This window comes from Asterias amurensis, chromosome 4, assembly GCF_032118995.1.
Source record: "Asterias amurensis chromosome 4, ASM3211899v1".
Classification (NCBI taxonomy): Eukaryota; Metazoa; Echinodermata; class Asteroidea; order Forcipulatida; family Asteriidae; genus Asterias; species Asterias amurensis.
In genome coordinates this window covers 3,350,673-3,368,284 of record NC_092651.1, presented here as the reverse complement: position 1 = coordinate 3,368,284, position 17,612 = coordinate 3,350,673, and the positions used below count along the sequence as shown (strand labels likewise).

The following is a 17,612-nucleotide window of genomic DNA, read 5'->3' as shown; positions in this document are numbered from 1 at the left end:
AAAGTATGGAAATAACGAAGAAAGTGTAATAAGAGTAATTATTGTGTGTAATATTGTATAAGATAAAGAAATGAAAAAATAAAGAAGTTGTAACAAAGTGATTTGTTGTATATTACATAGTCGAAAATAAAGGAGTGATTAAAAATGATTATTCGTGTACGATGTGGTAACTAAGTTAAGGGGAAAAAAAATTAATAAGTATTGAAAAAGCGCAAGTACACTATCCACGGCCATCTGTATAGGAATTCCAACTGTCTAAAAAGCGCAAGTACACTATTAACGGCCATCTGTATAGGAATACCAATTGACTAAAAAGCGCAAGTACATTATCCACGGCCATCTGTATAGGAATGCCAACAGTCTAAAAAGCGTAAGTACACTATCCACGGCCATCTGTATAGGAATGCCAACAGTCTAAAAAGCGTAAGTACACTATCAACGGCCATCTGTATAGGAATGCCAACTGTATAAAAAGCGCAAGTACACTATCCACGGCCATCTGTATAGGATTAGCAACTGTCTTAAAAGCGTAAGTACACTATCCACGGCCATCTGTATAGGAATGCCAACTGTCTAAAAAGCGTAAGTACACTATCCACGGCCATCTGTACAGGAATGCCAACTGTCTTAAAAGCGTAAGTACACTATCCACGGCCATCTGTATAGGAATGCCAACTGTCTAAAAAGCGTAAGTACACTATCCACGGCCATCTGTATAGGAATAACAACTGTCTTAAGCGTAAGTACACCATCCTAGCCATCCCCTCCCACCATCCTAGCCATCCCCTCCCACCATCCTAGCCATCCCCTCCCACCATCCTAGCCATCCCCTCCCACCATCCTAGCCATCCCCTCCCACCATCCTAGCCATCCCCTCCCACCATCCTAGCCATCCCCTCCCACCATCCTAGCCATCCCCTCCCACCATCCTAGCCATCCCCTCCCACCATCCTAGCCATCCCCTCCCACCATCCTAGCCATCCCCTCCCACCATCCTAGCCATCCCCTTCCACCATCCTAGCCATCCCCTCCCACTATCCTAGCCCGGGGGGATAGGGGGGCGGAGCCCCCCTGGGGCGGCGGGGCGGAGCCCCGCAGGAGGCGCCCGAAGGGCGCGGCGATTTTTAAGCCTATTGTTGTTCGAAAAAAATTTTTTTAGGGGTTATTTCTATTTTTTTTTTATTTTTCTTTAATTTTCATTTTTATTTTATTTTATTTTATTTTATTTTATTTTATTTTATTTTATGTATGTATATATATATAATATATTATTAAATTAAAATTAAATCTTTTAATTAATTAAAGAGGAATTAAGTTTATTGAATCAGAAGAACTATTAGTTAGACTCAGGAAATAATACGCTTGGTGTTGAGAGAGTAAAAAGTAAGATGTTTATTGTACAACAAACTGTGAAACATCAAAGGACAAATTTGTTAACAAAATTTAGAGAAAACATTTGTGTCAAAGTTTAAGAAAATTTTATACAAGTTTTAAAAGAAAATTTTATACAAGTTTTAAAAGAAAACTTAATGCAAGTTATAAAAGACAATTTTATACAAGTCGTAAAAGAAAATTTAAAGAAAAAATTTCTAACAAAATTTTAATGCAGTTTTTAGCAAAGTCAAACACCACTTCAAGCAAAATTTTCAGCAAAGTTTAAAAATGTTTTGAGCAAAGTTTGACGCAATTTTGAGCAAAGTTTTACGCAATTTTTAGCAAAGTTTGAAATTTTGTTCAGCGCCATTTTAGGCAAAGTTCTGCGCAATTTTTAGCAAAGTTTGATAAAATTACAAGCAATGTTTACAATAATTTCTAGCAAAATTAGATGCAATTCCAAGGAAACATTCTAGCAAAGTTCTACACAATTTTTAGCAGAGCTCGACATTTTTTAAAGCAAAGTTGGCCGCCATTTTAAGCAAAGTTTTACGCACAATTTTTAGCAAAGTTGAAAATTTGTCAGCAAAGTCAGACACCATTTAAAGCAAAGTTTGATGCAAAGTTTGACGCCATTTTGAGCAAATTTTTAAGGAAAGTTCCGCACAATTTTCAGCAAAGTTTGAAATTTGTTTTAGCAAAGTAAAGACTCCATTTTGAGCAAAGTTTTATGCAATTTTTAGCATAGTCGGACACCATTTCAAGCAAAGTTTGACGCAATTTTAAGCAAAGTTTGATAAAATTTCAAGCAATGTTTCAAACAATTATTATGAGCAAAGTTGGATGCAATTTCGGGCAAAGTTGGATGCAATTTCAAGCAAAGATTCTTCTGCAAAGTTTGACACATTTTTAGCAACGTTTTTAAAGCAAAGTTGGACGCCATTTTGAGCAAAGTTTTGTGCAATTTTTAGCATAGTTGGACACCATTTCAAGCAAAGTTTGACGAAATTTAAGCAAAGTTTTGGACATGTTCTATCAAAGTTCGGCACAAATTTTTAGAAAAGTTTGATAAAATTTCAAGCAATGTTTCAAACAATTATTATAAGCAAAGTTCGATGCAATTTTAAGCAAAGTTTCTTGCAAAGTTTGACACAATTTTTAGCAAAGTTTTTTAAACCAAAGTTGGACGCCATTTTGAGCAAAGTTTCAAGCAAAGTTCTGCGCAATTTTTAAAGCAAAGTTTTAACAATTTTTGAGCAAAGTTTCTGCAATTTTTAGAACTGTCGGCGGACACCATTTAAAGCAAATTTTGTTGCAAAAGTTGATACAATTTCAAGCAAAGTTTTTAGCAAAGTTTGTAAACAATTTCAGCAAAGTTTGATGCAATTTTTAGCAAAGTTCAAGCAAGTTTGGGCACATTTTTAGCGCAGTCTGGTTGAAACATATTTGAAATTTTAACCACATTAAGCAAATGTTACTTTTAATGAATCTTGAGTCTTGATCTTGAGTTTCACATCTCCTCTACAACCAGATCTTCATGGTGTGACGAGGGGGGTCGACTCAAATAGCGAGCAAACTTGCAAATCTGTGTAATAAAAAATGTAAAACAATTAGAAATAAAGCAAGCAATTGTCATTTTACATTGATGCAATGTTTGGTAAAGTGTAATTTTAACCAGTTCTAACTAAGTTCAAGCAGAGTATGCAGCGTTTCTAGCAAAGTTTCACACAAATTTCAACCAAATAAATGCAATTTGCAGCAAAGTTAAGGGCAGTTTCAGCCAAAAATAAATGCAAAGGGTAGCAAAGTTTCAACAAATTGAGCGGAAAATAAATGCAATTTTCAGCAGTTCAAGCAGAGTATGCAGCGTTTCTAGCAAAGTTTGTAACAATTCCAACCAAACATTAATGCAATTTGCAGCAAAGTTAAAGAATTTTCAACCAAATATAAACGCAATGTGTTGCAAAGTTTAAGCAATTCTGAATGTAAATAGATAATATACGTACAATGTTCCGATGGGCTGCATGCATCAGAGAACCCCCTGTTTAACATCACATGTTCAGCACAGACATCGGCACAGTCATCAAGCTGAAATTCAACCAGAAAATACAAACTGAATGTCGTTGGATTGAAAATATTGTACAGTGAATGAAGGCATGAACAGAGAAACTTGTACATTGGATGATGCAGAAAAATACATAGTGAATGTCGTTGCAAGTAACAGGTTTATTATAAATGCAATGCGTTTAAGCAATGTGCAGCAATGTGTAGCAATTTGCAGCAAAGTCGTAGTGTAGCAAAGTTTAAGTAATTTGAACCAAATATAAATGCAATGTGTCCAGCAAAGGTAAATCTGTTTAAATTTAATATAAATGCAATTTTTAGCAAAGTTAAAGCTATTTCAATCAAATATATAAAAGGATTTTGGCATGTAATGTAAACATAAATATACGTACAATGTTATAGGCGAACCCCAGGTAGACATCAAATTACATCTTACAGCTCAGACATCGTCGGGCCATCAAGCTGAAATTAAATCAGAAAAGACAAACTGAATGTCATTGCAAACAAATACATTGGATGAAAAATATTATACAGTGAATGTAATTGCAAGTAACAAATTATAAATGTGTAGCAATTTGCAAAGTTGAATGCTATTTCAATGTGTAGCAAAGTTTAAGTAATTCGAATAAAGTATAAATGCAATGTGTCCAGCGAAGTTAAATCTATTTAAATTTAATATGTACGCCATAAACAATATTAAAGCTATTTCAATCAAATATATAAAAGGATTTTGGCATGTAATGTAAACATAAATATACGTACAATGTTATGATAGGCTGCATGCATCGGAGAACCCCAGGTCGACATCAAAATACATCTTACAGCTCGGACATCGTCAGGCCATCAAACTGAAATTCAACCAGAAAATACAAACTGAATGTCATTATAGCAAGTAATAGGTTATAAATGCATGTAATTTCAAATCCAGCAAAGTTAAATGATGTTTCAATGTGTAGCAAAGTTTAAGTCATTTGAAACCAAATATAAATGCAATGTGTCCAGCAAAGTAAAAGCTATTTAAGTTTACAGCAAAGTTAAAACTATTTCAATCAATTATAAATGCATTTGGGCATGTAATGTAGTTAGAAATATGTATACGTACAATATTGTTGCAGGTTCGGACAGGCTGCATGCATCGAGAATCAAAATTCATCTTACACCTCGGACATCGTCAGGCCACCAAGCTTAAATTAAACCAGAAAATACATGCTGAATGTCATTGCAAACAAATAAAAAGAAATGCAAAGTTTAAAGTAATTTGCAGCAGGGTGAAAGCAATTTAAACAAATTAATTGCAATTTGCAGCAAAGCTAAAGCAATTTCAACCAAATGTAGATAAAGTGCAACTGGCAGCAAAGTTAAAAGCATTTTAACCTAACATAAATGCAATGTGTAGCAATGTAAAAGCAATTTCAAGAAAATATAAATGCAATTTGCCGCAAGATTTTAAGCAATTTCAACCAAACATTAATGCAATGTGTAGCAAAGTTTAAAGCAATTTAAATTAAATATATATGCAATTTCAACCAAAATATATATGCAATGTGTAGCAATGCAATTTCAACCAAAATATATATGCAATGTGTAGCAAGCAACGTCAACAAAAATTTAAACACAATGTGTAGCAAAGTTAAGGCAATTTCAAACATGCAATTTGCAGCAAAATAAAGCAATTTCAACCAAAAAATAAATGCAATGTGTAGCAAAGCAATTTCAACAAAAATATAAATGCAATGTGTAGCAAAGCAATTTCAACAAAAATATAAATGCAACGTGTAGCAAAGTTAAGGCAATTTCAAACATGCAATTTGCAGCAAAAAAAAGCAATTTCAACCAAAAAATAAATGCAATGTGTAGCAAAGCAATTTCAACAAAAATATATATGCAATGTGTAGCAAGGCAATTTCAATTTTTTTTAACGCAATGTGTAGCAAAGTTAAGGCAATTTCAAACATGCAATTTGCAGCAAAATAAAGCAATTTCAACCAAATATAAATGCAATGTGTAGCAAAGCAATTTCAACCAAAATATATATGCAATGTGTAGCAAGGCAATTTCAACAAAAAAAATATATGCAATGTGTAGCAAGGCAATTTCAATTTTTTTTAACGCAATGTGTAGCAAAGTTAAGGCAATCTCAAACATGCAATTTGCAGCAAAATAAAGCAATTTCAACCAAATATAAATGCAATGTGTAGCAAAGCAATTTCAACCAAAATATATATGCAATGTGTAGCAAGGCAATTTCAACCAAAATATATATGCAATGTGTAGCAAGGCAATTTCAACAAAAAAAATATATGCAATGTGTAGCAAGGCAATTTCAATTTTTTTTAACGCAATGTGTAGCAAAGTTAAGGCAATTTCAAACATGCAATTTGCAGCAAAATAAAGCAATTTCAACCAAATATAAATGCAATGTGTAGCAAAGCAATTTCAACCAAATATAAATGCAATGTGTAGCAAAGCAATTTCAACAAAAAATATAAACGCAATGTGTAGCAAAGTTAAGGCAATTTCAAACATGCAATTTGCAGCAAAACAAAGCAATTTCAACCAAAATATAAATGCAATGTGTAGCAAAGCAATTTCAACCAAAATATAAACGCAATGTGTAGCAAAGTTAAGGCAATTTCAAACATGCAATTTGCAGCAAAATAAAGCAATTTCAACCAAAAAATAAATGCAATGTGTAGCAAAGCAATTCAAACCAAAATATAAATGCAATGTGTAGCAAAGCAATTTCAACAAAAATATAAATGCAACGTGTAGCAAAGTTAAGGCAATTTCAAACATGCAATTTGCAGCAAAAAAAAGCAATTTCAACCAAAAAATAAATGCAATGTGTAGCAAAGCAATTTCAACAAAAATATATATGCAATGTGTAGCAAGGCAATTTCAATTTTTTTTAACGCAATGTGTAGCAAAGTTAAGGCAATTTCAAACATGCAATTTGCAGCAAAATAAAGCAATTTCAACCAAATATAAATGCAATGTGTAGCAAAGCAATTTCAACCAAAATATATATGCAATGTGTAGCAAGGCAATTTCAACAAAAAAAATATATGCAATGTGTAGCAAGGCAATTTCAATTTTTTTTAACGCAATGTGTAGCAAAGTTAAGGCAATCTCAAACATGCAATTTGCAGCAAAATAAAGCAATTTCAACCAAATATAAATGCAATGTGTAGCAAAGCAATTTCAACCAAAATATATATGCAATGTGTAGCAAGGCAATTTCAACAAAAAAAATATATGCAATGTGTAGCAAGGCAATTTCAATTTTTTTTAACGCAATGTGTAGCAAAGTTAAGGCAATTTCAAACATGCAATTTGCAGCAAAATAAAGCAATTTCAACCAAATATAAATGCAATGTGTAGCAAAGCAATTTCAACCAAATATAAATGCAATGTGTAGCAAAGCAATTTCAACAAAAAATATAAATGCAATGTGTAGCAAAGCAATTTCAACAAAAAATATAAACGCAATGTGTAGCAAAGTTAAGGCAATTTCAAACATGCAATTTGCAGCAAAACAAAGCAATTTCAACCAAAATATAAATGCAATGTGTAGCAAAGCAATTTCAACCAAAATATAAACGCAATGTGTAGCAAAGTTAAGGCAATTTCAAACATGCAATTTGCAGCAAAACAAAGCAATTTCAACCAAAATATAAATGCAATGTGTAGCAAAGCAATTTCAACAAAAATTCAAATGCAACATAAATAAATGCAATGTGTAGCAAAGCAATTTCAACCAAAATATAAACGCAATGTGTAGCAAAGTTAAGGCAATTTCAAACATGCAATTTGCAGCAAAATAAAGCAATTTCAACCAAAATATCAATGCAATGTGTAGCAAAGCAATTTCAACAAAAATATATATGCAATGTGTAGCAAAGCAATTTAAACCAAAATTCAAACGCAACATAAATAAATGCAATGTGTAGCAAAGTTAAGGCAATTTGAACTAAATATAAATGCAATCTGTAGCAAAGCAATTTCAACCAAATATAAATGCAATGTGTAGCAAAGTTAAAGCAATTTCAAACAAGATGCAATTCAAAGCAAAAATATTGAACAATTCTTCAATAAAACAACAGTAGAATAAATGCATGAGAGGCACTTACATGTTTATGAAGCTTGGCTTTGAGAAGTACAGACGTGTACCACCAAATACCCAAAGGTTGACATCAACATCAGGCTACCATGAGCCCATCAGGAATAGCACCGCCAGCAACCAGCATCGAAACAGGAATGAAGGCTGCCAGTCGGAGGTCCAAGTTATATACCCCTCAGCTCCACGGTCCAAAGCCCTCATCAACAAAAGCGAACCAATTCAGAAGATGTTTTAGCCAATCAGAAGTTGCGTCTAGCCAACCCGGTATCTGTAAGTGTACAACAATGAATCAGTTAACTTCTCTACAATCCAGTCTATTTTGGGAGCTATTTCAATAGCAGTAAAGTCGTTAACTTCTACCCCGATTGTCGCCCGAGCGCCAGCCCTATTGAAAACATTTCTTTTCTTGGCCCTAAACGCAGATAGCTCATTTAAATGACTAAGAAACATGTCACATGGTATTGCTGAATTATTCAGTAGCATCTTTAATCTGCTGTTCTTTAAACTGGTTGGTTGAAATTGGTAAGATGTTGGACCATTCAGCGGACGCCCCGGGAATTAGTTCGCGGATAATTTTAAGTTCGTGAATAATTTAAAGTTCTCAGGGAATGGCAGTGCGAACCTCGCTGAGTATAGTACAAACAAGTTATCAATCCAATTGCAAACACGATGTTTGAACAATCAAGGGTTGATCTAAATTAAATATTGTATAAATCAAATTCTCACTTTGAGCACACTGAATAGACATCAATGAAGCATAACGAACTTGTGGTGAAACAATGAGCTCTTCCCGCAGTAGGCGCTATTTGTGTAATCAATTGACGTCATGCGTGGGGATGTTTACGGTGCTGTTGTGAGGACGGGTTTTCGCTCAGGCGCCGATTGCTATTTCGCCTGGGCTGAATATTATTTCGCCTGGGCTGAATATTATTTCGCTTGGGCTGAATATTATTTCGCCTGGGCTGAATATTATTTCGCCTGGGCTGATTATTATTTCGACTGGGCTGAATATTATTTCTAATGGGCTGATTATTATTTCGCCTGGGCTGATTATTAATTCGCCTGGGCTGATTATTATTTCGCCTGGGCTGATTATTATTTCGCCTGGGCTGATTATTATTTCGCCTGGGATGAATATTATTTCGCCTGGGATGATTACTATTTCTAATGGGCTGAATATTTTTCGCCTGGGGTGAATATTATTTCGCCTGGGGTGAATATTATTTCGCCTGGGCTGATTATTATTTCTAATGGGCTGATTATTATTTCGCCTGGGCTGATTATTATTTCGCCTGGGCTGATTATTATTTCGCCTGGGATGATTATTATTTCGCCTGGGATGATTATTATTTCGCCTGGGCTGAATATTATTTCTAATGGGCTGAATATTATTTCGCCTGGGCTAAATTTTATTTCGCTTGGGCTGAATATTATTTCGCCTGGGCTGAATATTATTTCGCCTGGGCTGATTATTATTTTGCCTGCGGATAATTAGTTCATTGTTCGCCGCGGCGAAGTGCTATTTCAGACGCAACCACAACTTACAGTAGGTCAACAGTTCACATCAAAGGACTTGCCGCCGCTCATGTTGAACGCAAAGTGTAAGTATGTAATACATCGATGTTATACATTGTATCAACTTCCGCCAAATATGATGAGGTCATACTGGGATAGGTTTGTTTACAAATAGAGCGCCCGCTGCGGCGATAATCTCCTCCAAAATATCAAACAAAAATTGGATATTCTTCGTCGATAATAAACAGAGCATTTATGATAATACAAAATAACTGTCATTTATATTGCGCTAGTTTGGTGTAACTAAGCAAACAATCTATGTACATTAACTAATCTTCAATCGTAATTATGTTGTCCCTAGATGGAAGGGAAATCTTAAACAAATCTTAGGAGGTCAAAATGCACACGATCAACTGAACTATGATATTTGATCAATTTAGCAAGGGAAAATGGAGGGGAAGCACTGGCTCTCTGATAATAAGCTATTTCAATTAAACTATTTCTTTTTGATGCTAGTATCAACTTTCTTGACTACATTACACTTTGTGAATTTTGTGGTTTAAGTATAACTGATTTATTGTCAAGTAAATTTGTATAGTGTGTGTGTTTTTGTGGTCGCAGAGAAGATATTACCCATGTGTTCAATTTGTTTCCCTTTTTTATCAGAAATTGGGTTGATCACACTTTTGCTCACAATTTTATCCTGAATTTTAATGCCTTCTTGGCTGTACACCACTTTGCAACAGCGTTAAAGCGCTATATAACAGCAATTAAGTTAAGTTAAGTTAAGTTAAGTTGATGAAAGTGTAGATTATTTTTACGAATCTACACTTAACTGTAGATTTGTTATGAAGCTTCACTCAACCGTATATTCGTTACCAACTATAGTGATTGTTCAACTTGAACATGACTATCTTTCCAAATTGAAAGATAACATGATGGGCAAAACACAGCTGAAAACGTTTTGTAATTATTTCAATTTACACAAACATTTTCAAGTTAACAAATTTAATTTAGCAAAAACATTTGTAAACTGATCAAACACTGTACTTGTTAATGTTGCAGACAATATAAAATATGCTTATAAACTTTGCAAAGAAGTGATAATTGTTACCAAGCGTCGACAAAGTACAAAGTTGGGGAGTGGATAGTTTAAGGCAATGAAAAGACTCTGAAGTGTAGATTCGTGACTTCAATGTACTCGCTTAGACTTGGATATGAGTTGATTTGGGTATGAGCTGACTTGGGTACAAGTTAATCTGGGCACGAGTTGACTCAGGTATTAATTAAACTGGGTACGAGTTGAATCGGGTATATCAAGTTAACCAGGGCATGAGTGAACTTGGGATAAGTTGGCTTGGGTATAAGTTGGCTTGGCTATGAGTTCACTTGGCTATGAGTTCACTTGGGTATAAATTGACTAGGGTATGAGTTAACTTGGGTATGAGTTGGCTTGGGTATGGGTTGGCTTGGGTATGAGTTGACTTGGGTATGAGTTGACTTGGGTATGGGTTGGCTAGGGTATGGGTTGGCTTGGGTATGAGTTGACTTGGGTATGAGTTGGCTTGGGTATGAGTTGACTTGGGTATGAGTTGACCTGGGTATGAGTTGGCTAGGGTACGAGTTGACTTGGGTATGGGTTGGCTAGGGTATGAGTTGACCTGGGTAGGGGTTGGCTAGGGTATGAGTTGGCTAGGGTATGAGTTGACTTGGGTATGAGTTGGCTTGGGTATGAGTTGACTTGGGTATGAGTTGACCTGGGTATGAGTTGGCTAGGGTATGAGTTGACTTGGGTATGGGTTGGCTAGGGTAAGGGTTGGCTAGGGTAAGAGTTGACTTGGGTATGGGTTGGCTAGGGTATAAGTTGACCAGGGTATGAGTTGACTTGATTATGGGTTGGCTAGGGTATGAGTTGACTTGGGTATGAGTTGACTTGGGTATGAGTTGACTTGGGTATGAGTTGGCTGGGGTATGCGTTGGCTAGGGTATGAGTTGACTTGGGTATGGGTTGGCTAGGGTGAGAGTTGACCAGGGTATGAGTTGACTTGGGTACGGGTTGGCTAGGGTATGAGTTGACTTGGGTATGGGTTGGCTAGGGTATGAGTTGACCAGGGTATGAGTTGACTTGGGTAGGGGTTGGCTAGGGTATGAGTTGACCAGGGTATGAGTTGACTTGGGTATGGGTTGGGTAGGGTATGAGTTGACCAGGGTATGAGTTGACTTGGGTATGAGTTGACTTGGGTATGAGTTGACTTGGGTATGGGTTGGCTAGGGTATGAGTTGACTTGGGTATGGGTTGACTTGGGTATGGGTTGACTTGGGTATGGGTTGGCTAGGGTATGAGTTGACCAGGGTATGAGTTGACTTGGGTATGGGTTGGCTAGGGTATGAGTTGACTTGGGTGTGAGTTGACTTGGGTAGGGGTTGGCTAGGGTATGAGTTGACCAGGGTATGAGTTGACTTGGGTATGGGTTGGCTAGGGTATGAGTTGACTGGAGTATGGGTTGGCTAGGGTATGAGTTGACCAGGGTATGAGTTGACTTGGGTATGGGTATGGGTTGGCTAGGGTATGAGTTGACTTGGGTATGAGTTGACTTGGGTATGGGTTGGCTAGGGTATGAGTTGACTTGGGTATGAAGTGACTTCGGTACGAGTTGACTTGGGTATGAGTTGACTAGGGTATGAGTTGACTTGGGTATGGGTTGACTTGGGTATGGGTTGACTTGGGTATGGGTTGGTCAGGGTATGAGTTGGTCAGGGTATGAGTTGACTTGGGTATGGGTTGACTTGGGTATGGGTTGGTCAGGGTATGAGTTGGTCATGGTATGAGTTGATTTGGGTATGAGTTGACTTGGGTATGAGTTGACTTGGGTATGAGTTGACTTGGGTATGAGTTGACTTGGGTATGAGTTGACTTGGGTATGGGTTGGCTAGGGTATAAGTTGACCAGGGTATGAGTTGACTTGGGTATGAGTTGGCTAGGGTATGAGTTGACTTGGGTATGAGTTGACCTGGGTATGGGTTGGCTAGGGTATGAGTTGACTTGGGTATGAGTTTACTTGGGTTTGAGGTAAATTGGCTATGAGTTGACTTGGGTAAAAGTTAACCTGGGCATGAGTTGACTTGTGTATACATTAACCTGAGCATAAGTCAACATGACGTTAAGTTGACTTTGGTATGAATTGACTTTGGTATGAGTTGACTTGGGTATGAGTTGACTTGGGTATAAGTTAACCTGGGCATGAGTTGACACAGGGATTAATTAATCTGGGTTTGAGTTGACTTGGGTTTAAGTTAACCAGGGCATGAGTGGACTTGGATTTTAGTTGACTTTGGTATGAGTTGACTTTGGTATGAGTTGAATTTGGTATGAGTTGACTTGGGTATAAGTTAACCTGGGCATGAGTTGACACAGGGATTAATTAACCTGGGTTTGAGTTGACTTGGGTTTAAGTTAACCAGGGCATGAGTGGACTTGGATTTTAGTTGACTTTGGTATGAGTTGACTTTGGTATGAGTTGACTTTGGTATGAGTTGGCTAGGGTATGAGTTGACTTGGCTAGGCCTATGAGTTGACTTGGGTATGAGTTGACTTTGGTATGAGTTGACTTGGGTATGTGTTGACTTGGCTAGGCCTATGAGTTGACTTGGGTATGAGTTGACTTGGGTAGGCCTATGAGTTGACTTGGGTAGGCCTATGAGTTGACTTGGGTATGAGTTGACTAGGGTATGAGTTTACAGAGAAGCAAACTCTTCATCAATAACACAGACTTTCTCCTGCATTCGATAAAGGTGGACATGTGTAAAAGTTAAGACACAACTTTTCAGACTTCAAGGGTGATTGAGTGCAGTTTGAGATGTTACAAGCAAGGCAGTTGCAGGGTGTTTGAGAAACAAAGTGAAAACATACCTTGCTAAGTTGCTTGTTTTATAGAAGTTCTATCCTTACAAAGGTGCAATCAATGTCTGGTTAGTTAGATGCTGCAGAGCGCACTGGTTCATCGAGCAGTTACTGGATGATGGTTTAAACTAGTTGGAGCTGGCACATCTGCAAAAATATTAAAACAATATTTACAATTTGTATGGTGATTTTGTTTCATTGTACATTAATGATATGAAGATGTCATGAAACCTCAAACTGAAGCTGCCACATTGGTCTGCACCAACATATTTTGCACGTTCAAGGTATGAAGATGTTATATAACAAACTTTAGACACATGAATTAACATTGTTTGATTTGCAAATTATTTTTTATCTGCAAAAACTTTATCCTTACACAAACCTCAAATGCTTGTTTCAAGGAGAATTCATCAAAATCACAAGAGGCTAAGCCTTGCATTTGACCCCTCTACTCTACGCTACTGAATAAATATTTACTTTATCCAAACACAAACCTCAAAAGCTTGTTTCAAGGAGAATTCTTCAAAATCACAAGAGGGTAAGCCTTGCATTTGACCCCTCTACTCTACGCTACTGAATAAATACTGACTTTGTCCTAACACAAACCTCAAATGCTTGTTTCAAGGAGAATTCATCAAAATCACAAGGGGGTAAGCCTTGCATTTGACCCCTCTACTCTACGCTACTGAATACATACTGACTTTATCCTAACAGAAACCTCAAATGCTTGTTTCAAGGAGAATTCATCAAAATCACAAGAGGGTAAGCCTTGCATTTGACCCCTCTACTCTACGCTACTGAATAAATACTGACTTTATCCTAACACAAACCTCAAACGCTTGTTTCAAGGAGAATCCATCAAAATCACAAGGGGGTAAGCCTTGCATTTGACCCCTCTTCTCAACGCTACTGAATAAATACTGACTTTATCCTAACAGAAACCTCAAATGCTTGTTTCAAGGAGAATTCATCAAAATCACAAGAGGGTAGGCCTTGCATTTGACCCCTCTACTCAACGCTACTGAATAAATACTGACTTTATCCTAACACAAACCACAAATGCTTGTTTCAAGGAGAATTCACCAAAATCACAGGAGGGTAAGCCTTGCATTTGACCCCTCTACTCTACGCTACTGAATAAATACTGACTTTATCCTAACACAAACCACAAATGCTTGTTTCAAGGAGAACTCATCAAAATCACAAGAGGGTAGGCCTTGCATTTGACCCCTTTAATCTACGCTACTGAATACATACTGACTTTATCCTAACACAAACCTCAAATGCTTGTTTCAAGGAGAATTCATCAAAATCACAAGGGGGTAAGCCTTGCATTTGACCCCTCTACACAACGCTTGTGAGTACCTGACTTTATAAAATACTTATTACAATGCCTTCTGGGAAGAAGACACCGAAAACGTTCATATCCATCAAATTTAGCTTATTGAAGAAAAGCTTTGCATTTTTAAAAGCAATCCATGATGTGTACATAAATTATACAAATAAATCTTACCAGAGTGCCAAAATGTTATGATGTGGTGATGACTGGAAGCTGCCCTTCTAAACCTTCAAAGAATGGATGCGTTCTTTGTTTTCATTGATGAATACCTCAGGACTTCTAACTACATGATGAAGAACATAAAATAAAAAAGTGTTGTTAGGTGTGATTCACAGGATGACAGACAGATCCTTAGGTTACTACAAATGTTAACCACTGTTCTTAACACCAAAGTAGTCAATCAACCAAGAGGACAGCTGAACACAGTGAATAATTGTTGTTTTTTACATAGCGCTTTAAACACCTGCTTCCAATATAAGTACCCCTGGGGTCGATTTCACAAAGAGTTAGGACTAGTCCTAACTTAGGTCTAGTCCTAGGAGATATACAAATTGCATGGATAGTCCTAAGTTAGGACGAGTAACTCTTCCTAACTCGAGATAAGACTAGTCCTAACTCTTTGTGAAATCCACCCCTGGTCACTTAGCCATTAAATTCATTTCTTAAACAATCGCGGCTCCTGTGGGATAATACAACAATTTTATTTAGGTGTCTTGCTCAGGGACACAAGTGCCATGACCGGGGCTCAAACCCACATTGGCTAGGGTATAATTTTTGGGGTACAAATTGACTTGGGTATGAGTTGACTTGGGTATGAGTTGACATGGGTATGAGTTGACTTGGGTATGAGTTGGCTTGGGTATGAGTTGACTTGGGTATGAGTTAACTTGGGTCAAGTTCACCTGGGTATAATTTTTGGGGTACAAATTAACTTGGGTATGAGTTGATTTGGGTATGAGTTAACTTGGATCAGTTTCACTCGGGTATAATTGTTGGGGTACAAATTGACTTGGAGTTTGAGTTGACCTGGGTACAAGTTGACCTGTTTTTGTCTGCGATGAGTGAACTAAATATTTGGGAGTAGGATCAGAGCAAGACCTTATCAGCCATAAACACAGTATTGGAGCATGCAAAGATAAACGTTTAAAAGATGTTAAATTTGCATCGGGGATAGGATTCGAACTGCCTCTAGCTACCGGGCAATCTCGGTGGTCTAGTTGGTATGACACTGCTCTAGAATTTCAAAGGTCGTGGATTCGAATCCCACCCGAGTAAAATGCCTGTGATTTTTTTCGCAGGACTCGAGAAAGTACCTAGTGTACAGTGCTAAACACATCGGTGTATATGGGTAAAAAAAATAATAATAATAAAGATAAACATGTTGTCAAAGCACACTCAACACTTGAACCCAAATGGTTGGACCAACCATTCTCTGACTACTGAGTGAAATCTAGTTGTTATACAAACCAACAATGCTTCAAAAGCACATCGTGTTGTCTTTATTTGTGCGCTCGAGTTGAAACAGTCAACCTTTAGTTAACCATGGTGCACACTTGAACTTGTTCAAAGAGGAAAGCGTGGTATAAACAGATCTATATGCGATACTTATGCTACGCTGCCTTTTGGGACCAGGGGTGGATTACACAAAGAGTTAGGACTAGTCTTATCTCGAGTTAGGACCAGTCACTCGTCCTAACTTAGGACTATCCATGCAATTTGTATATCTCCTAGGACTAGTCCTAAGTTGGGACTAGTCCAAACTCTTTGTGAAATCGACCCAAGGACATTGTAAAATGTTCATGTTCATCAATATTAGCATATTAAAAAAAAGCTTTTGATTTTCAAAAGCAGTCCATGATGTGTATACAACTCATGCAAATATATCTTACCAGGGTGTCAAGATGTTATGACGTAGTGATCTTTCTCAACCTTCAAAGGATGGATAGGTTCTTTAACTTGCTGTTATTGATGAATACCTCAGGACTTGTAACTGATGGGCAGTCACAGATTGCAAACATTCTGGAAATGAAGAAGATCAAATAAAAAGGAGTTTTTAAGACACTAGAAATTCCTGTTCTACCACACCCATTCTGAAACAAAACAACTTCAATGCCTCCCTATCTCTCAACAAATCATCTTCAAGCTGATGCTCATTGTCCACAAAGCTCTTTATGGCAAGGCTCCCCACTATATTTCTGAACTGCTTCAAGTTTACACTCCATCAAGGAATCTTTGATCAAGTTCCATGCTTCTCCTCATTGAACCCAAGTCTTGATACTCTGGGGGGCAGACTGTTTTCTTCAACTCTCTACACCACTTAGATCTTGTCTTTGTACCACAACATTCAAATCTCTTCTGAAAACTTATCTTATGTCACAGGTTTTCAAGGACTAATTTGGTTGTGTCTGTTTTCTTTCGTTTGTTTTTGGTTTGCAATGCCGTGAACAAGCAACATGCCCAGTGAGGTACTTACATCGAACGACTCGTTTAGAAATCTAGTCAACCATCAGACCACAGTAGAGGTGTTATACAAACCAACCATGCTTCTCAAGCTCACTGTGTTGTCTTTCAGTAATTTTTTAGCATAAAATCTTTAAAATGACGTATAATCAAATGATGTATATCAAAGTTTAATTTACCTTTTTCGGTAAGATTTTGGTCCTTCTTACGATGTCAGTGAGCAGATATAGGAGGTTGGGTTCACTGAGTCAATGAGTATTCTTCAAGAAGCTATGATGTAATGATGACTGGGACCGGCCTTTCTCAAACTTAATGGGTTCTTTAACTTGTTCAGATTGGGACTTCTGACTGATGGGCAGACACAGATTGCAAACAACCTGGAGATGAAAGAAATGTTGTTAAGATGAAAACAGAATTAAAGGCAGTGGACACTATTGGTAATTACTCAAAATAATTATTAGCATAAAAACTAACTTGGTAATGAGTAATGGGGAGAGGTTGATAGTATAAAACATTGTAAGAAACAGCTCCCTCTGAAGTAACTTAGTTTTGGAGAAAGAAGTAATTTTCTCCGAATTTGATTTTGAAACGTCATATTTAGATTTTGAGGTCTCAAAATCAAGCATGTGAAAGCACACAACCTTGTGTGACAAGGGTACTTTTCTTCCATTATTATCTTGCAACTTCGACGACCAATTGACTTCAAATTTTTACAGGCTTGTTGTTTTGCATATGTTTAGATACACCAAGTGAGAAGACTGGTCTTTGACAATTACCAAACGTGTCAAGGGTCTTTAAGACAGATCCTTAAGAAAAATCTGTACCGTCTTACAAACTTT

The 17,612-nt window shown here is 36.9% G+C and overlaps 1 long non-coding RNA gene across 1 annotated transcript; it reads right to left on the bottom strand.

Annotated features, from left to right (window-relative positions):
* Positions 1–1,341: 1,341 nt before the first annotated feature.
* LOC139936710 (uncharacterized) lies at positions 1,342–16,228 on the bottom strand. Its single transcript, XR_011786003.1, has 9 exons — positions 16,203–16,228; positions 14,488–14,596; positions 12,984–13,121; positions 7,569–7,826; positions 4,541–4,622; positions 4,201–4,286; positions 3,831–3,900; positions 3,381–3,462; positions 1,342–2,959 (listed from the first exon to the last, which is right to left on the bottom strand). It is a non-coding gene; the product is annotated as an uncharacterized lncRNA (long non-coding RNA).
* Positions 16,229–17,612: the final 1,384 nt, after the last annotated feature.